The sequence below is a fragment of the Rhipicephalus microplus genome, chromosome 10 (assembly GCF_043290135.1).
Source record: "Rhipicephalus microplus isolate Deutch F79 chromosome 10, USDA_Rmic, whole genome shotgun sequence".
Classification (NCBI taxonomy): domain Eukaryota; kingdom Metazoa; phylum Arthropoda; class Arachnida; order Ixodida; family Ixodidae; genus Rhipicephalus; species Rhipicephalus microplus.
In genome coordinates, this window is record NC_134709.1 from 42,616,114 (window position 1) to 42,638,250 (window position 22,137).

Genomic DNA, 22,137 nt, shown 5'->3' on the forward strand with positions numbered 1-22,137 from the left:
CTTCATCACCCCTTTCCGTAGCTAATTTCGTGGTCTTTTTTTTTCTCTTAATCTTACCTAAAGTACACAGGGGCGTTTGTTTCCTCGGGCCACGTTTCTGCTCCCCTTTCTCCTCTCGCAACACGAGCGCTCGTAGTATTCGCGGTAAGTATACGCTGGCCCGCGACGGCCCTTCGAGCCGGCACGAGATGTTTACACTTCGGTGCCCGTTCTTTCGCTGACCGCTGATAGACGTATGCACGCAAATCCGTCTGTGGGGAGGTATCCGCTGCTCTGGACCAGACGTGCGCGAGAAGTTGCCTCGCGGTTTCGCGTTCACCTTAAGTCATAAGGAAGTATAGTCGAAATGATTGTACTGTATGTTTTTTTTCTGCTGTAGTTGGTTCTCGGACGTATATTCTGGCTTTGTTACACGAACGAACATCAGAGATGTGTTTCTCGATGGCACTGTTGTCCGAGAGAGAGAGAGAGAGAGAGATAAAGATGCAAGGAAAGGCAGGGAGGTTAACCAGACGCACATCCGGTTTGCTACCCTGCACTGGGGAAGGTATAAAGGGGAGAAAAGAGGTTGCAGAGAGATGAGAAGGTTGTCCGAGCTGCCTGTATTACTCGCAGCTGATAGCGCGTTCGCATATGTTTGCTTAGACACGAATGTTTAACGTTCTTATGGAATGGAATAGAATAGAGTGAAACGTAAAAAAAAAAAAAAACGTTGTTTAGATTTTCGGGGCGTGGAGTAGGACGTAGCGAACTGACACGTAGGGATAGCTAGGCCTATATAGCCTTTCCGCCTCGTCGTGGGCCCCGCTTCCAAATGCGTACTGCGTAGCTCAGCAATGTTACTTGGGAAATGTAAACGTGTTCATCATTGTGTAACACACGGTACCACCAGCGCATGTGCCATAAGCTCATAAAGTTTCAACACAGTGTACAACAACAGCAACAACAACAAAAAAGAAATTGCATTGAATCGCGGAGGCGCGGTTTGACGATTATGAAGTAGAATTAGAGCTGGGCAGTTTCCCACTGGGATCAGTCACGCAACGAATTACTTATTTAAACCCGCAAGCTTATCATAGATTATGCCCCGAGACCCACCATGACAGCGTCTGCAAGGTCTGCGGTACAGAACCAGGTACACTGAAACACATACTTTGGGAATGCAAAGTAAATACAAAAGAAAGTATTAATTCCGAAGTTGGCTCAAAGAGGTGCGCCTAGTCCCACCACAACTCGGAGCTCGCCGACCAAATCTGGGCCGCCTATAGCTGGCCCGAGATGCAGCGAATAGTAAAGGACTGGACGTTTTGTCGTGGAAGGCTATATAGCTGTGCCATCAAACTGCAGACACTCAATCGACATTTTTACCAGCTAATCTGACAGCTTCGCTTTCACAATCATTCAAGTATAAACGGGTCGGGGTCGATTGGCTTGGCGTGCGGTCCCCACGTGCGACTAGCGTGCTTGTTCTCAGCACCAAGATGAAGTTAATCCAACAACAACAGCAATGCAAGGTTTTAAAACAATTGTGTAATCGCCTGGTTCGTGTGCGTACAAGAGCATGCTCACGAGCTATAGGCCACCAGTGGGCCGTTGGCGGGGCTTGGCAGAACCAGCGAGCTTAGTGATCAGTTTCAGAAAGGCGTACGTTCTAGTAGAACTCGCTTTTGGGCTAGTTGATTTATGTCTGGGATGAAATAGTCAACTTAGCGCCGAATTCACAACCACACAGAGGAATAAAAACACATAGACACCACGAGCGCCCGTAGTGCCTATGTGTTTTGTTTTTTTTTTCCCTCTTTGCGGTTGTGAATTCGGTGCGAAGTTGAATATTTAATCCAGACATATGTTCTAGTTTACCCCGAATCTTAACGCACCTTTTTTCCCGACTCAAAAGCTGCCTTTTTGCGAAAGCGTCGTTCGCTGAACACCTAAACCCACCCCATCTCTTTGTTCATCAAATGCATCGCAACTTCTGCCGAGATTCGACTTTCAAGTTCAAGTTGCAAGTTTATTTTCAGTCAATAGTGCAGAAAAGGAAAACCATACAGGGTAAATATGCAGGAGGAGACCCGATAGCACCACGCTGCGCAACGCTGTTTAAATCTTTGTAACAACAATTACTTAATTAACTGTTACAGTGACAAAACAGGAAAACAAGTGAATTGGTAAAACCAACAATGACTCAAGTGCAGGTAAAGAAAAAAAACGTGTCACAAACATTGTTACTGGAAGAAAAATATACACCTAGTAGTTAACCAAATATCGAGCACAATTGTTCTTTTTTTTAGTTGTAATCAAAGTGATACCATATTGAACTGCGTCTTGCAACTAATGAGGTGCATAACTAGATCACATTGTACTTCTCCTATTGTTGTGGATAGGAACTCGCACTTATTTATTTACCATCAGGGTCGACAGACATTACAGAGGGGAGTGGTAAAAAACAAGAATAACGAAACAAGTTTGTGAGTACAAATAGGCAATACAATGTTTCCGGTTATCCGCGGGTTCCCCGCCAGTGGGCTCACAGTAACACCGCAAAGCGTTCGAATCCACCTTCACTCGTATTAGCAGAGGAAGGGCCTCACAGTTTCCTCATTGAGTCGCCGCATTGGCTGTGAGCGATGCCGGCTAATAACACACTCGCAGAGATTACACGTACAAAAATATCCAACGAAGTAGGCGGGCAAGTGCCTTCCGTCGTAGCTGGTATGGCAGAGCACCGGTGGCGTAATTCCAGGCTGGCGGGTTCGGATCCCACCAACGGAGAGAGTATGCTTTCATTGACATTAATTCATTTCAATACGCGTCATAATTACTGCACTAGAGTTAAGGACCACTGTTATTGCCCCTATGATTTCCTTGAGCTAAGGGGGGGGGGATAAACAACAAGAGGGAAGGCAGGGAGGTTAAGCAGGCACATGCCCGGTTCGCTACCCTACGCTGGGGAAATAGGAAGGGGGCATAATTGAGCTAATTGTCTCTTGAACTCATTCGGTTGTGTGTATCAACGAAACGAGACCCTCGAAAAAATTCCACTTATTTTTGTTAATAATAACGAAGGAACGAACAAACAAAATAGTTTATTGGCAGAGTTGGTGATACAGGATGGTTTGAAATATGAGATCGATACGTAGACAAGAACAGGAAAGACAGGGACAAGAGCTTGTCCCTTTCTTTCATGTTCCTGTCTACGTATCGGGCTCTATTTCAAAACAAACAAACAAACGAACAAAAAAAACAACAGAACGTCTAGCTTTAAGTTTCTGAGTAGATTGAGTGCGCGCTGCAGCGATCAGGTCGATACAGTAATACTACTGTATTTGTTTTCTTTGTTACGACAAGTTTTCATAGTTCTGTGCATTAAAAAAAAGATAAGAGGGAAAAAACATGGCTCCCGCGACGGCACATTGTTGCGATGAACGGGGCGCGCCCATCTGACACCATTGAGAGACAATGATCGCCTCCGCTCTCCCTGGTCGGGCGTTTTCGATTAACGCCCTGACGTCGGGTCGCTTTTCCATCGATACCTGTTCTGCCCCGCTCGGTACGCTTTGATCGAAGAGGAACACAATGCGCGAAGCATTCGTCCCGACCAGGAAACGGAACTGTGAATGGCGACACCTAACGTGTCATTATCGATCCAGTGACATGGTTAAATTCTAATTAAATGTTATCATTGTCAGCCTGTGTACGTCCTCTGCAGGACAAATGCCTCTTTCATGTTCCGCCAGTAAACTCGGCCCTGTGCTGGCTGCTGCTACTTTGTACCCGCAAACTTCCCGATCTCATCGGCCCACCCAACTTTCTGTCTCCCCTTTACCCGCTTGTCTTCTCTGGAAATCCAGTCAGTTACTTTTAATGACCAACGGTTATTCTGCCTTCGCTCTACGGGCCCTGCCCATGACCAATTCTTCTTCTGGATTTCGACTATGATGTCCTTAACATCCGTTTGTTCCCTGACACAGTTTTCTTTCTTATTGTCTCTTAGGGTTAAACCTACCACTTTCCTTTCCATTGCTCGCTGCGTTGTCCTCAACTTAAGTTCAACCCCCTTTTGTAATCCTCCTGGTTTCCTCTCCGTAGGTAAGTACCGGTACTTTACAGCTGTTATGTACCTTTCCCTTGAGGGATAAGTGGCAATCTACCATTCACGATATGAGAGTGCTCGCCGAACGTACTCCACCCATTCTTATCCTTCTAGTTACTTCAATCTCATGGTTCGGCTCCGCGGTTAGTGGTATACTCTTTTACAACTTCAAGTGCACTGCTACCTATCTCGAAGCGCTGTTCTCTTCTGACCTTGTTGTACATTACCTTCGTTTCCCGCAGATTAATGTTGAGACCTATAATTCTGCTCTCCTTGTCTAATTCAGTTATCCTATACATCTACAATTGGCCGATATGCGACGTGCCAGACACACTGGCACCCTTAATACTCGAGTGCCCGTGGCGCCACGAAGATGACAATACCAAGCCCGCAACGAGCGCACGTGTCAATCCGCTTGCCGATACGTGGGCGACTCAGATCGCCGCACGGGACATGGACCACCGACGAGGACTCGTCGCCAGGGCCCGGGAAGCGGTTTCAGCCGGAGGATTCCTGGTATGGGCGACCCTCCCACCTAGAGTACCCTGAGCTCAAGAGCTCGGGAAAGCTGTTTCGGGACAATAAATATTCGTTTCTTCACCTATACCCGACGGACGCTGGTAAAGCGTGCGGGGAAAGGGCCACACAGCGGCACATGCTTTGGAAGTGTGCTGAAAAAGACGACGTCATTGCCACCGCTTCCTTCGCGAGGCATGTTAGGCAGGGACGAACTCCGAGGCCAATTGTGCCTGCCACCACCGCGCGAGGGCAAGGGCCGGCCTCCGTCGCAACTGCGGTCACCGTTGCCGATCGGCGGCGTCACTGACCAGTGACGAGCTGACCGACCAGCTTTGGGCCGTCCGGCAAACTGGAGATGCCGCCCGGGTCCAAGGACTTCGAGCGGTCACCTGAGGCACCGCCATCATGATCGACGGATAGTGAGAAGGGACAGGGGTTCATCCCCTCTTTCCCCACCTCGCCCGGTGAAAACTGCGGGAACTTTAAATAAAGTTTATTCATTCATTCATTCACCATCATCGTGGATTGCAATTTGTTCCCCGAGTTACTCAGCAATGCAATGTCATCAGCGAAGCGCGGGTTACTAAGTACTCTCCATTAACTCACATTGCTAACTCTTCCCATTTTAGGCATCTGAAAACCTCCCGTAAGAGGAACTACATGCACTGTATGGTGATTCGAATACAAGCGATCGGGGTTTTTTATCCTTCAGTTTATAATGGGGCATGGGGGAATAAACGAAATTACTACGGATCCACAAAGTGAACGCTGATGATTGAGCGAAGCAAGGTTTTAAGGTCCATAATGCATGCGCTGAAGTCGCCGACTATAGTATAGAGACCCGCAGGTCGTGGGATCGAATCGCGGCTGCGGCGGCTGCATTTCCGACGGAGGCCGAAATGTTGTAGGCCCGTGTGCTCAGGTTTGGGTGCACGTTAAAAAACTCCAGGTGGTCGAAATTTCTGGAGCCCTCCAATACGGTATCTCTCATAATTATATGGTGGTTTTGGGGCGTTAAGCCCCACGTAGCATTATCATTGACTATAGTATAAAGGACGGACAGGTGGACGGACGGATACATGGACACATGCGCGTATGGACGGATGGATGCACGGACTGACGTATACACGCACGGATGCATAAACAGGCGGACGGATAGACAGATGAACGGACAGAGCATGGTCTATTTTAAACATATATGCGAGCTACGAAAACTCTATGTACGGTAAAAGTAATACCTTTGTTTCAGTTCGACGGCAGGCTACGACAGCGGCGTGAACGTACGTAGTGAGAGAGCCTTTAAGGAGCTTCGCTTCTGAGAAAGAAAGAGCTCGAAGGAAGGGCCACGTCCGCAAAGTCCTGGTATCGGTGCAATTTGGGACCTTTCCTTCTCTCATCACTACAGGTCCATAAACTAGGATCAGATCGCTATTAATTTCCAAAGCTCGTGCACCGTTTCGCCCGCGAAAATCGAATTACAGCTCGCACTTTTCAACATTTTTTTTGTTTTTAAAAATTGGATTTTATTAGTCCACTTATAATCCTCTGCCGCCCTCTGCGCCGTTTTCCATCCCTTAAGTATTACTCGTTCCGCCCGCTTTAGCAGACCACCGGTCATCGCATCTTCCCACCAGGTTTACATTTACCTATTTCTTAATGTCGACCAGAATATCGGCTACATCCGCACATTCTTCGATCCTCCCTGCCGTCTTGCAGTTGTCCACTTGAGCCGTCGTCCCGCAATGCTTATAATTTTTCTCTTCCGTATATAACACGCTGCGGAGTCTTTATCTGCAGTTTCTTCACCGTCCCACTCGGCACTCTGCACTTTGTTTTATATGGTGGCGCGAAAGTTACCTTCGCAATACAATATGGTTTCCAATACGCGGAGAAGCTTACGCTACCTGACTTCCCCTTTTTCGAAACGGCACACACCTTCTCTTCTTCACCTGCACGTGTGTACTCGTGGCTCTCAACCCTGGTGGCCTCATCCTAACCGTGCCTGGCCGATGTCGCTCATCGCCTCACGTCCGTGTTGACACGTGGCTCTGTTGTCGTCGCTGGCCGTCTCCCCCATTCCTCTCTAGCTCCACCTGCTGTTTCTTTTTTGCGCGCACGCGCCGTTTACAGTTCGCCAATGATTCTACGCCGTGAGGCCTGGCCTTTTGTTTGCCCCCCGCTGGCTAGCGCTGGGTTGGCGGTCGATGCTAGTTTGTTTGTGTTTGCCCCGCTGCGTTTCGGGTCCGTTCTTAACAAACACTGGCACTACCGTAACCGGGGCAACGTGCCGTGCATGCGCTGCTTTGGCGCGCCTGCAATCGCGCGCGCGATGTATCCCGATGAATGGAGTGGCCGTACATTTAAAGACGATAGTCTTCCTTGATACCTTCGACGCAAAAATTTTGGTTTGTCTGTCTGTCTGTCTGTCTGTCTATATGTCTGTCTGTCTGTACATTTGTCTGTTTGCCCACTCTTACCGGCATCGGGTACTTCAAACGGTCGACTACATCCGCAGCGACCACCAATGTTGCTCAAGGTTGAGCGTTTGTGCTTGTGCAATTGTCAATTAAAAAGCAATTATTGCGCATGTCTGGGGCACCATAACAACACGCATATGTTCTGCATATGCATCTCTTACTAGAAAACGCATACATAAGTAACTTTAAGGACCGTAACGCTTATCACGCTGCGCTTACCATGCAAGGCTTGCACGGAACGGGGAGTGTTTCCAACGCTTTGCTAAGACGAGATGGTGGTGGCACCTACCCGTCGCCTCGCGTTCTACACCTTGTCCCCTCTGAGACGGGCGCGCACGGCCACGCGCTTTGTTTTCCAAAAGAAACTGCCAGACGGCGCTCATGGCTCACGTGTGACATGACTTGAGGCGCTCGCGAGCCTCCGCTGCCCGCTCGAGGCACTCTAACGCAGCGCCTCCGGAATGCCACTCGCCGATTTTCTTGCGCAGAACATCAAATAAATGTTTTGTTCACTCTCTCCACACGCAAGACTATCGTCTGTCGGCAACATTCGCAGATTAATATGCAGATACAGGGCCATTTTTTGTTTTTCGTTAAACGCCTTAGATGTCTCATCAAACGTGTAACCGTGGGCATCTGTACGAAGATGTACAAAAAGCCACGTGACGGCATGACGTCATGACGTGGTTATTTATGAGATGATCGTCATGACGTTACAATCGCGAACCAGTTGTATGGCGACGTTGCCGTGAGCGCGTTTTAACCCCATGTTTCGTCCACGTCGTTTTAGTCCCGCGCTTAACGAAATAAATATTACACATTACGACAGTTCCGGTGACGTCACCTGGTGACATCATCACGGGCAGTGTCGCTTGGTGCATAAAATCGACTGAGAGGAGAAGAAAACAGAATAGAAGGTGACGGTTTTCGCCTCCGATAGTCGTTCTACGTAAGTGCGCAAGGTATGCCTGCGAGTTTCTAGCATAGCACTAAACAATTTAGTTTTCCAAGGTTGTGTTCGATGCGGCGTCATTTTTATAATCGCGAATGTGCACTCATACGAATTAAACTTGAAATAAACTTTACATTTCGTGCGCAACTGTGTTGCAGGAGCTAACGAATATCTCGCTTAGCTGTCTGAACAAACTCGGCCACCTTCCGAACGCTTATGCGAAAATTATTTGACTTTGTGTCGTAACCGCATAGTTTTCCTGCTCAAGTTTGCAGTGAAAGGAACTTTCGTGCTTCACAAACACACGCGTCCTCTATACATGCTTCACAATACACCACGAAGTATTGCAGGAATAATGCGCGGTACAAGCGTACATTGCTGTCGGGCGTCAGAACATGGGATTATCATAATGGCTTCATTGTTGTAATGCACATGCTACTGCATCCTTAAAGCCTCGTAGTGGGGGCATAGCAAGTTCGAAAAGATTCCATACACTAACCCCCGTATTCTAGAACGTCCCTTCACTCAACGCTTCACCTTCACCTGAGAAAGCCGATGGGAGCGCCATCTCTAGGCACGGCAAGTCATTGCACATCAGCGATAATCTGCTGCGAATCTTGAGTAGCGCAGCGTCATTTTCAGCCGAGCGGTGGCGCAGTGCTGAACGCTGTCAAGTGAAGGGTGGAAGTCGAGTCGAGGAGCGTTTGTGAATACGGGGGTAAGTGTTTGAAGTACGCACAAGGAACAGAATAATGCTATCGCGTTCACCTCCTAAAGGCGAAGCGTAAGGGTGCCCCCAATTTTTGTTCGTCTTGCACGCACAATTGTCGTCGTTCATCCGCTCCGTTTAGGTCGCAGCCCCGCTGGTGCCAGCACGCGCTGTAATCGCCGGTGGACGTGCTCGCGGCCATATGGCCTCACCAAAGTCGCGGGTGCAATGCTGAGAATTGACAGTGCACGCGTACTTTTTGCGTTGGTGTTTACTTTTTTTTAATCCGTGAGCGTCTTTGTTTTTCTGATGCACCGTATACCGCCGCAATCACGTCTGTCGCAGCCGCTCGCCAGCGCATAGGGAGACTTCATGTGCGCGCGCCTCCGCTTTCTAACAGCGCCGGCGCGCACACGAAGGCTCCCTATACCAGCGCCGCGCTGAGCATTTAGTTAAGCCCAAACTCCATAAGCGCGAAAATGCACGCGACAGCGACGAGTGACGCGACGTAGATCGTCTTCGCGCGATCAGTCGCTAGCGCAGGCAAACCTCATTCACGCGACGGCTTCGGCGAGCGAATTCCACTGTTGCTGACATGAGGCCCTCTACTCGCACTAAGAAAACCGCGTAGTGAGCGGTATGCAATTTAAAAATATGATATGTTGTTCTGTAATGGAACGGAAAGTGTTTACGAATGCCTCGCAGCACTTTTTTTTTTATATGCACGTGCGTAAACATTGCGTCAATTCATGTTGCGCATACGTGACTCGGGCAGGGTCGCGTGCATCTATGTAGTCTTCGTCTTTTCCGGTTTTTCGCTATTGGCTGCTTGAGCCCAGCACTTCCGGGCGATGAGCGACGGTTTCCAAATCTGGAGAACCGAGCGATGGCGCGAAAACGAGCACGTGACACGTCGCGCGAACGCCCTGTTTCGTCGCTCATAGCATCGCTCGTCGCTGTCGCGTGCATTTTCGCGCTTATGAGGTTTGCTCTTTATGGTGCGCTGGGCGTCGATCACCCCACCGTGCTTACCTTAGACCCTAGCTGTGACGCTGCTGAGGTCAATGACGCGAGTTTGATTTCTGGTCAATGGCTGTCACCACCATGACCGGGTGAAATCGGGCGAAATTTAAATGTCGCCGTAATTAAAAGGAACTGTGTGCTTGCATTTGGGCACGCACGGAACTCTAGATAGTCAGTATTGAACCGGAGCTCTCCCACAACGGTATACCTAGCTATCATATCATGGAAACCCGTAGTTATTTCATGCGCTGTGTACAGCTTATTTTAATGCCCAGGTTTATTCTTAAGTTCATGCTTATGAGTGAGTTTAAAGCTCTTGGTTTTGTGAAATGATTGATGAATATTTTTTGAACTAGGGAAGATAATGCTCAAGATAAGCAAACATTTAACTTGACTGAGGCGAAGTACCCCCGTTGTCAGAGTAAACACATAAACGTCATCGCCCCGCACATGTTTGTATGAGGGGTGTTCGAAAAAAAATGGAAATCGTTCCATGGCACTTTTACTTCTTGTGGTACCACCTCTTGAGAATTTCTTCTTTGAAACTACTCCCCTCTACCATCAATACATGGTTCCCACCGTTTCTTCCATTTTAGGAAAGCCCCCTGAAACGTTCTTTATAGAATGGCCCGCAGGTGGTCTCTTCTGGCATTGTCCTGGATCTCCTCTATATGGTTTGGAAATGGCGTCCTTTCAATTTGGTTTTATGTTCAGGATAGAAGAAATAGAATTGTAATGGCACTATTCCACGCTATAATACCCACTTCGGCAGCAGCTTCTCTAACAGTCTGACGAAGATTGCTTCGAATCACAGCACGAGCTCTCGTTGTGGTCATCATCTGTTGTTGTGGAAGGTCGTTCAGGCTTTGGACCGTCACCGACCGACACTCTACCGTGTTCAATGCGCTTGAACCACTCACAGCACTGCGTGCGACTCGCAGAGTATTTTTCGTATGCTTGACTGAGCAACTGAAATGTGTTTTTCAAAGTATTTTCCAAGTTTGTAGCAGAACTTCAAGTACACGCGTTGTTCTTCCAGCTCTCATTGTCACTTTGGTACTAATCCGAAGAACATATGGTCCATATGCTCACTTTAACGGCTGTAGCTCGCGAACTAATGGTCAGAGGGGATCGCGGCAAATCATAGTTTCTTGTTTAAGCTTGCCCTTACGTGCGATTAGTAGCTGCACAGCGCTCCCTCTGGTGGTTGCCGCTCTATTGAAATATTTCGGCTTCTTTTTGAACCCGCCTCGTGTATACTGTGCTGTTTTACACCTACAGGCGATGCCCGCAGAGAGCCAACACGAGCGGTACCTCACACTGAGTTCAGTTATACCGTCTGCACGTGTGGAAGTCTATAAACCAAATACTAAGATAAGAGCTTGTATCTTATACTGACGGGTCGCATACAATCTAGTGCAAGTTTCATAGGTGAAAATAGAAAAAAAGAGAGCAAACTGTACGTCTCCGCCATTTGGGACGCTGTTGAGTACATGCATGAGTAATCTTTTTTTTTTTTTTTACAGTGATAGCCGTAGCTGGCAGCATTCCCATGTGCGGCACAGTTCTAACGAGGAGGGTTTCGTGGGTCGAGCTATGCAAGAAAAACAACGACGCACACGCGCGCGACCACCAAGTGTGAATGGCGCGTTTTTCTTTCTTTTTTTAACTTTCCTTCCTTCTTTCTTTTTCGCTCTCTCTTTCTTTTTTTTTCTTTTACTGCGTCGGCTTATCTCTCTCTTGACGCTATCATTTGTCGACAGAGAGCTGCTTGAACGCGCACGCGTCGATCGAACGGCGTGAATCGAGTGTGGCAGATGAAAAAGAGAGCGGACTGATAAAATGCTCATGTTCGAAAACAATAAAAATAAAAAGTAAAAAAATGAGGTGAACGAGGGTCAACGAAGCAAACAACACACAATCGCAGGGAAGTTCGTCGAGTTTGACTTCCCAGTCGAGTGGCAGGATCGATAGGCGAAAAAAGAATGCGAAAGAATAAAGGAAAGGCTGGAGAAAATTTTGATCGTATGACCCTTGAAGTGGGAAGTATAAACCGTAAAATGGCAGCTTGACGCCTATGGAGGAAAGCGTGCTCACCCAGTGTTTTTCGTTTCTCTGCCTCTCTCTTTCTTTTTTCAGTGGGCAGCGCTGGAAAACGTGGCTTAACAAAGTTTTTCTCGCAGGGCCATTGCCGCTTAAGTAAATGCGTAGTAATTAGAGTAAGCTGAGCCAACAGAAACACGGATCAAGAATCTAGAGGATCGCGGAGAAAGTGTTCGTGAAGCCGCTTCCTTTGGGTCTATACGAAGTATTTACGACGCTGTAGATTCAGGATACTCCAGAAAAGAGAGCCGTTAAGGTCGAAGATCATTGAACCAGAGGATGTTTTGTCCGGTGGGTATGGGTGCGCAGGTAGATGGGATACCCTCGTTAAGATGAAATTGACCATTTAAATGGCGCTTTTATGACGCAAATTTAAGTAGTGGTGTCGCGCACGCACGCACGCACCCACCCACACACGCACACACACACACACACACACACACACACACACACACACACACACACACACACACACACACACACACACACACACACACAGTAATTAGCGCTGACCAACTTTCAGAAATTCGGCCCTCATAGGTGTGTATTTGTAGGCGCCGTTTTCTTATAATGGATGGTCTCTCGGCTGTTGCCTTGTGCAGGACCAGATCCAGACGTTTCTGATGTAGCAGTCCGATCTTGGAAGAAGGGGGTGGAAGGGCACTTGCCATTCCACATATCCGCGTTTCGCTGTCGCCTTGATATGAAGCCATATCATGAGCATTTGCCGGCAGCAGTTGAAGTGTTGTGCTTTTAAGCACCGGAATGACGGTAAGATTCCCGGTTTAGAGGAAGATAACAGTTAGTAAAAAAGATTGTGAAAAGCGCCAATACCGGCACGCACGCATACTCACTTCACTCAGTCATCCTCACTCACTCACACACTCATCTCACTCACCCACAATCACTCATTCCACTTACTCGCACCCACTCACTTATTCACACTCGTCACACTCACTATCACTCACTCCATTCACTCCGCTTAATCACTTCTTCATTCACACACGCCAACACTCACTCTCACTCACTCGACTCACTCACAATCACTCTCACCCATTCTACTCACTCACTCGCCCGCTCACTCACGCTCACTCCACTCACCCACACTCACACACTCTCACACTCATTTACTCTCATTTCACCTTGCTATTTGAGTGCACTGTACGCGTTTGTACATTTCTTCTTGCACCGGACAGTTCATCCGATAAACAGTACATTTTTTATTTTATTTTGCGTGGATCTGTTAAGTTATAGGCCACATACGTGTGCTTTGATTTACAGCTTATGAACACGCCATCTCTCCGCGCTTTTTGGCTATGAACGATGTCCTAAGGCTCGAGCTGCACAATCTTACACACTGTCTTTCCACGGGTTAAAGTTCCTACGCTGGAAAACGAGGTCTGTCAGTTGGGAGCGGGGCATTTGGGATAGGAGTAAAAAAGGAAGAAAGACAGAGGGGTGTTTTGCACCGAGGCCAGCGCGTGTAGTGAACGGTTACATACCTCCCCCCCCCCCCCCTACATATAACTCGCCGACATGGGCCCGCGACGAAACGTGTGCATGCGCATCATTTTGCCGCGCTACAGTTCGTGTGTGTGTCGTTGATTTCGCTCATTTCCCCCAGCTAATGCGTCGCGTCACGTTCGTCGGAGGCCAATCCATTAGTGCGACGCGAGAATGCTTGTTCCTGCTGCTGGGTACACCAGGCAGCACTTTCACCTTGCGAGCCCCTCGCGCAGCGTTCTGCGTCGCTGGCGCCTCCTAGGGAGGTGGGAATGTCACTACAGTATGGAGAGAGAGACAGAGAGAAACTACTCATGGCGATACTACATGGTAAGGTACGAGTCCGAGAGATAAAAGGAAAGAAAAAATGTATGCGTAGAAAAGTGTAGAACGGCCACCTGCGCGCTCGGCCAAAGTTGCTCTCCAAAATGCGCTGCGTACGTATCAAGCATCGTGAAGCCATGCCTGTTTCGCCAGCTTGTCCCGACATGTCAGCCCATGTTTCGTAACGCCTGGATTTTTGAACTGCGTGCGCCGTTATTTACGAGCGAATCGTCAGAGCGCTTCGTTGAGTGTATTATGTGCGTCCGTTTAGCAGAATGTAACCTATAGGGAGAGCTCATATGCATTGCTTAACGAAGTCTTCGCGGTGCTACTCAGACCGAGAAAGAAAAACGAGAGAAGACAGCAAGCATGCAGAGTAGCCGGCCGCGGCTTTTGATGGCAGTTAATGTGATCGACTGTCGACTCGAAGGTCGCGGAGTTTCCACGCAGGCAAAACGCTAGATGTCTGTGTGCTTTCTTCGGTGCACGTTAGTCGAAGTCCTCTGGAGCCGCCCCCCGCCCCCACTCTCGTAATCATGTCGTTGCTTCGGGACGTGATACACCTGCAGTGATCATTATTACGAAAAGGATACTTAAGTGTCAAAGCTTAAGTTCTTTGCACAGCACAGTGGTAGTTCATAATCGAGGGAGCTAATCCCGAGAGACTGACAGATGACGTAACGAAATTGTGCTCCGTCACCTCAGCTTTCGTAAAAAATGTACATATATAAATGCATATGGGGTGGGGACGAGACATGGGGATTAAATTGAAGCCAGGAAACTTATTTTCTCCTGTCTGCTGTACCCTGATTATGCACGCAGGCTGGATGGCGTAAGAAGCGAACTACGACCTTTCCGGCTGGGCGCCTCTTTTCCTAATTTATTTTTTGTCGTACAGCTGGCTTGCTTTTTAGACTTTGTTCTTGCGTCATACAAGTGCCGGCGAATTTTTGTTGTTTTGTTGAAAAGTTTTGTTGAAGGGCAAAAAAGAGTTGCAGGTACCCTTCGATGTGACTATTTGAGGCAAGGGAAATTCTGATTAGCAATCAGTGGTGCCGCCATACACAATTGTTTTTTTAAAGTCAGTCTTTCTTGGGATACTTGTACGCAGAAATTTTGGTCCGCCTGCCTATCATATCGCGGTTTGGACATGTACAACTCTATCTATCTATCTATCTATCTATCTATCTATCTATCTATCTATCTATCTATCTATCTATCTATCTATCTATCTATCTATCTATCTATCTATCTATCTATCTATCTATCTATCTATCTATCTATCTATCTATCTATCTATCTATCTATCTATCTATCTATCTATCTATCTATCTATCTATCTATCTATCTATCTATCTATCTATCTATCTATCTATCTATCTATCTATCTATCTATCTATCTATCTATCTATCTATCTATCTATCTATCTATCTATCTATCCCTCTGTCTGTCTATCCCTCTGTCTGTCTGTCTGTCTGTCTGTCTGTCTGTCTGTCTGTCTGTCTGTAAGTAATACATATTGGTCACATGTAAATCATCTAGAACGATTACAGAAGCAAGCTTTGAGACTTATTACTTTCAAACCATTTTCATCACCGTCAGCCCCCCCCCCCCCCTTTTAGCAACATGAACATTTTACCTCTGCATAAACTCTTTAGCTACAAAATTCTAATGATCATGTTTCGTATCCTTAATAATGAATTACACAATTCCAGTTTCTCGAGAGTTACTCTTGTAAATACTAACAACACGAGGTTTTCAGCTAACCGTATACTACTTCTACCTAAAGTACGTACCAACTATGGTCAAATGACGGCAAGATTTTCACGCATAACACTGTGAAACATGCTGCCTGTCGATCTTAAATCATGCTCAATGTACTCCTTTAGTAAGCGCTTGAAGGTCTTATTGTTCAATGACTTATGACTTATATGTTTTCTTTTGGGTTTCTTTGTTTCAAGCACATTGTCACTATTGCTCATATGGCCCTACGTTTTTGCACTATTTTGTTTTAAATATTGCTGTGATTTCAGCGCTGTTTGCTGACTAAAAAGCTAATCCTTTTTTTACTTTTTGTTAGGAGGTCCCCCTGACAGTTTTCACTTTGGGACCTCCGATTGTTCATTCGACATGAAAAAACATGTATTCATAAAAAAAGTATCTATTTTTGAATAAACAACAACAACAAGTGTGTGTGTGTGTGTGTGTGTGTGTGTGTGTGTGCGTGTGTGTGTGTGTGTGTGTGTGTGTGTGTGTGTGTGTGTGTGTGTGTGTGTGTGTGTGTGTGTGTGTGTGTGTAAGTTTGAATCCATGAAAAGTATCGGGGACATTTCTTGCATTTAACTGCATTGTGAAACTATTTCGACCGAAATTGAAAGAGAAAAAGAAAGAGAACGACGCGTTGGATCAAAGCGGTTGACCTGCACCTGGGTTACCTTTCAGGGAGGCGAGGGCGACCGGAACGACGATGGTCCCTGTTCAATTTTCTCGCGCCACTGCACGCAGCCGTATACCTAAGCCTGACGCGCTGATCTTTTCGATTTTTGCACTACATGTCTAGGTATATTTTCGTTTCGCTTCACGTGTTTTTAAAGAGGTACGGATAGCTGAACACCGTACGGGCGGTGATGCCTCGGTAATTTATCCCGCTGTATAATGGGCTTGTGGCGTGGCGCGTAAGTAGTACGCTTCAACGCCGACAGCAGCACAATGCCGCCGGACGGTAGCCCGCGTTGACGCCGTGCAACAAAAAATAATAATAATAAAAGCGTAAAGAAGGAGGTGAGAGATACAGATAAACGCGACGGTCGTTCCGTCACGCGATGATTGAGAACGAAAAGCTAAAAAAAAAAGGACTCGATTCTAATAATTACACCTATTGGGTATGAGTAGGGCGGACTTGTCTTAAATCATTTTGGCTTCATGGATATTGGGAGCAAATTTCGCGGCCTTTCTTTAAATTATGATTGAAGACTGCGTTGCTGGCCGATCTTTACCGCCGCAACGTTGAAAACTCGTATAGCAGAAGTGCCGACGCGGAAGCCGCCGTGGTAGCCTTGCAGTCCTTAAAACTTTGTTAGTGATCTAGAGGGCATTAATCAATTAAAAAAGGGCGCATACAAAATACACACTTGACCGGTACATTTCCCCAGAGCCGTATCTTTGTCTGCTCGAGTTTGCATGGTTAGTTTTGAAGGAGTAGTATTGGCACGATTTGAAGACATCGCAAAAGGAACATTTATCGTTAACTTGGTATGCAGTGTAAACGTTCCCCGCACCAGAGTCAGACAACACGTAAAACATACATTATTTCGCCTTAAAAGTTTTCGTCGCTGAGCGTGTGCACGCCAGCTCCACTGCAACGTGCATTATCGCGTCGAGTCAAGACAGATGTCGAGTTTGCCAACTGTACATTCACTACCTGAGTCACTGCCTGAGTCACTGGACGACCATTCTCTCGTCTTCGATTACATAGTTGTTTACGTGCACCACGAGGAGAAGACAGATTTGCCGTTAGTTGCGGTCTTCCCGCGACTTCGAAGGAGGCGAAATGGTAGATGCCCATGTACTGTGCGATGGCAGTTGCTTGTTAAAGAACGGCAGATGGTCAAAATTTTCTGAGGCCTCCACTACGGCGTCTCTCATGATCATATCGTGATTTTGGGGCGTCAAATCAGACATATTGTTCCATTAAAGAGAAGGAAGGAAAATAAATCTCTCTGTCGACGAGAGAGCGCTTAATGAAAAAACAAAACACAAAAATGGCAGCATATCCACGGAGTGAATGATGGGGAGTGGGGCGAAGCATTCTTCCGTCCATTCGTTCTTGCTTCCGTCCATGCACGCGTCTGTATGGCCACCCGTGCTTCCATCTGTACGTGCGTCTGTTCGTGCGTCCGCACGTCCATCTATGCGTCCATCCCTGCGTTCGTCCATGCATCCGCTCCTGCGTCCGTTCATGAGTCCATCCGTCCATGCAGCCATCCGTGCGTCCGTATATGCATCTGTCTGTGTGTCCGTTCGTTCATCTGGTCAACACTCCAAGTACCACCATCTCGCATCTTTTCATCGTTATATCCAACATATAGAAGCACCGCCATTCAGCGGACATTCCAAGGACTGAACGAGAGGAGGCATACGCACACTTTCTTACGGCTAGCGCTTCGTGTCTACTTCCCACCTTTAACCACCTCGACTTCATGGTATATACTAGATCACTGTATTCATGGCTTTGCGGCCCAACGCTCGTTAAACCTTTCTAAAGCCAAGGAGGTTACACCCAGCGAGTATAACGTAGCAACCCTTTCTTGTCAGATAGTGCTCAATGTACATGCCAATGGCTGCTAAGGGGTAATGAGAGACAGAAGAATTCGGCTTTTAGTTAACGCGCACGCTGCGATTTTTTTTTATTGTTCAACAACGCACAGAAGCAATGCCCACCGGCACAACCTTTAGGGTCAAAATCTAAGACTGGTTACACACTGTGACTACTACTATACTACTACGAGGGACGAACGGGTGCCGCTTTAAGGTAATATTTTCTAACAACTTCACCAAGTCTTGTAAATTCTGCACATATATCATCATGAACATTGTCCATATTGTGATTAGTGCATTTACATAGTGTATGTATAGTTATTAGTACTATGGACTATGGACATCCTACGGACTTGGACACTTTTGTTTAAATGAGTAATGTATGTTGTGCTTTGTCTTTTGTTTGTTATTGTGCCTGTTATACAGACGCTTGTCCCTTAGCTTTGTTGTGTCCCATGAGAAAATAAACTTTTTCTAAACAGGAGCTTCGCCCCTAAAGAAATTGGACTCTTATCTGCGTGATTCACTGCGAAGGGCCTGAAAAGTCTTATGTCCAGAAATTCTCCGTGACACATGGACGCTATCTGGCAGTAACGCCAAGAAACGAAAGTTTTCCAGAACGCAGAGCAGCTGACAGCACCGTGTAGTTATAGCGAAGAGTAAGAAACTCCCGCTCTTTCATTCACCGGGCTCTTGTTGTGATCTGAATACCCGTTCGCTGTATTATAAAGAGGGCGGCAACCACCATCATTGTCATCAGAGTCGTGGCAGTGAGCAGAAAGTGGCTGCTTACGCATGGCTGCGTAAATGCTTTGTGGAATCAAAGAATAACAGCTACGATCGATGGTAACTGTCTGCCAGGTTGACTTCATTGATTTTTATGGCGTTTGCAATAAGTATGTATGTATTTTAAAATTAAAGTAACCTGCTTCTTAATACTCGCGTGTTGACGGTGCGCCCGAATATACATAGTAGTTTATTTTCGATTGACAATGTTCACTAGTTTGTGAATGCAACCAGGAGATCAAGATGGGCGGTCCCTCTGCAAGGGTTTCAAGTTTGGCTGTGCTGGCTGAGTCGAGTGACAGACAGACAGACAGACAGACAGACAGACAGACAGACAGACAGACAGACAGACAGACACATACAGACACATACAGACACAGACAGACAGACCAAAACTTCTGCGACGAAGTATGCCAAAAAAAAGACTGCTGTCTTTAAAATAAACGGAACCGAGGAAGACCACCCAGCTGTGCTTTTCCTTCAGGCTTAGCGTCACTAACGTGAAGCAGTCATATTTTTAAAACTCATTTGGTGGCCACACATACTGCAGCTGCGGCACTCGCGAAGTAATGCAAGCTTCCCTCGAATTGCAGTGTGCTGTGCAGCTTGATAAGCTGCAGTCGAGCAGTGCTGCTCACCACTGGCCGCCATTACTGCACGGGGAGGGCGGACGAAAAGTTCTTTCGACGGAACGCACTGCGAACAGTTGCGTCGCTTCACTGAAGGGGCCGCTACTAATTATAGCCCGGTTCCGACCACTGTGTGCGCGCGTTGTCGAGATTCGCGTGCATTATGTGCTTTCCCGTAACCGGCCTGCGTTTTTCGTGGATGCCGGCACGTGTTCCGGTTCTCAACGAACAAAGGCCGGCTCTTCTCGAAGCGGCTTCCCAAAAACACGCCGGTTCTCGTCGCTCTGTATAATTTAAACAAATTTAAACAAATTTCTACTTTACGCAGAACGCTTTATGAGATCACAACAACAGCCGTATTTGGCGCCGTAGTGTTGCACCGCCGCAGCCGGTTTCCGTAACCGCTATCGCTCGAAATAAGATTTAAAAAAAAATTGCCGCGTATCTGCGCACTTCACTGCAAACATTGCCGAAAGTCTTTTGTCGACATTCTTTCGCACATAGCGTTGCATTTTCAGCGCAGCGTAAGAAACCCTACGTTTTTTTAGAATTACGTATCTGTGTATTTTATTGTAAAGGAACACACCACCTAATACTTACGTATTGATGTTTTGCCTCAGATATGCGTAATATTTGTTTGTTGATCAACGATGTTGACAAGTTTCAACGCAACCACCAGTTCGAGATGGCGGGGCGTTCAGCGAGTGCTTAAACTTTGGTCGGTTAGATGAATCGTGTGGCATAGACATAATGTGTCAGGTTGGAATGTCCCTCTGTGTGGTAGCCCAGACTAGTCGTCGCCTGTTAGATCCTGACTGTTTGGAAGCAGGCCCACCGGACGGCTTTCAGCTCTCTCATAGTAGAGTACCGAGTACTCTAAATAATTTACCACTCTCTCCGAACACACAGCCCAGTATTCTACCTCCGCAGAGCCATGACGGGGCTTGAAATCCCATTTGCAAACAGACCCGATGTCGGTGAAGGAAACGTGTCAACATGTTTAGGAGAGCGTTTCAGAAGAGTAACGTAAAAACCAGGTGTCACACAACGAGAATTTCGAAGCGAGTTGGCCTTTGAATGCTTCCAAGCCATTACGAAACGCTCGTAATCTCCCTGTCATCAGTCACATAATCAAAAATATGCACATGATGCCTAGCAGGCCTGTAGTGGGTACCATCCTTCTACGATGAATGTCGAATGATGGCGTATTGGGTGCTTCCAGATATTTCATAAAGGGTGTCTCATAATCTTGCGGTGGTTTTAGGTTGTTAGACACCACGTGTCAATCAATCAATCAATCAATCAGTCAATCGATCGATCAATCGATCAATTAATCACATATTTCACAAAAATTAGGATGATTTAGGGCGTAGTAAGTGACATGCAAGCGCACTTGTAGTAGCTGCCTCAAGTGTGTTAAAAAAAAAAAACTTTTTCGGAAGGCCGCTCTTACTGCAGAGATTTAGCTGTATTGTTTTTTTTTTGGTAGGGGGGGGGGCGAGAAGTTGGCGCATTCAAACTGTACGCTCCTCGACAAGGGAGCCACTGTGTATTACCACAACCCTACACACTATAGGTGCGTTCGAAAAATGCGAAAATTGCGAACAGTGAATCGAATAGCGCATGTTAGAAATTCCGAATATTTTTCGAAAGCACTGATAAAAAAATGTTCGAAGAGACGAAATTAAGTAAAAGAGAGACGCAACGCTTCTTCATTTATACGTCGAATTACCAACATGCATGTAGCACAATGTAACACAATATTGATTACAGTATGAAGCCGTTCTTGCTGAAAACTTCATTGTCACCGAAGTGACAGAGTCACCCATCTATGATCCGCATCATGCCATTTATATTAAAGTGACTCGGGAATAGTGCTCAATATTTATATAACCGTTTTATAATTTAAAACCAAGTTGACAAGGTTCCACTTTGCATACTTATGTGATTCTGTGATCCTTATGTGATTCTTAAAGGGAAAAGAAGAAAAAAGTGAGCCCGGGTAACTGTCTGCATCAGAGTGCGACACCTCAACAGTAGCTTTAAAGAAATGGGGGTAAGGAGGGATTAAAAAGTATATATATATATATATATATATATATATATATATATATATATATATATATATATATATATATATATATATATATATATATATATATATATATATTAATGAGATATAACAGACAGTAATGCCAAGGAATGTACAGGGGAAGTTATTAGCACTGGCAGACTGGTACTGGCAGACTTGGTGTGTTTAGGTTGTATAAGAGGGACAATTAATCAGCTGCCCGCTCATAATAAGTTCACGTGCTACGTGACGCCAAACATGCGCATAAGAGTGTTTTCACACTCGTTGTTTGGCTTATAGATGGCGCTGACTGTCGCTCCTACTTCTAAATTCACAGATAAACCCAAAAAAGTGGATGGAGGGAGGGCCGCTGTGATAGCTCAGTGGTTAGAGCATCGAACGCGTAATTCGAAGGTCGTAGTTTCGATTCCTGCTCACAGTTGGTAATTTTTTCATCCACTTTTCTTTCTTCTTTCTTCTTATTTACATTCCATTGGTTCTAATAACTTCCCCTGTACATTCCTTGGCATTACTGTCTGTTATATCTCATTAATATTGTGTTAAAACACGGAAAAACGAGCCCTTAGGTATACACTTCTTTCCCTTATTTCATTTGAACGAGGGTCTCGT

General features: G+C 46.4%; 1 protein-coding gene across 1 annotated transcript in view; it reads right to left on the bottom strand.

Moving 5' to 3' along the window:
- Positions 1 to 22,137, bottom strand: part of LOC119181741 (serine/threonine-protein kinase NIM1) — a 94,842-nt gene that overhangs the window by 27,179 nt on the left and 45,526 nt on the right. The gene's annotated exons all lie outside the window — the stretch shown is intronic.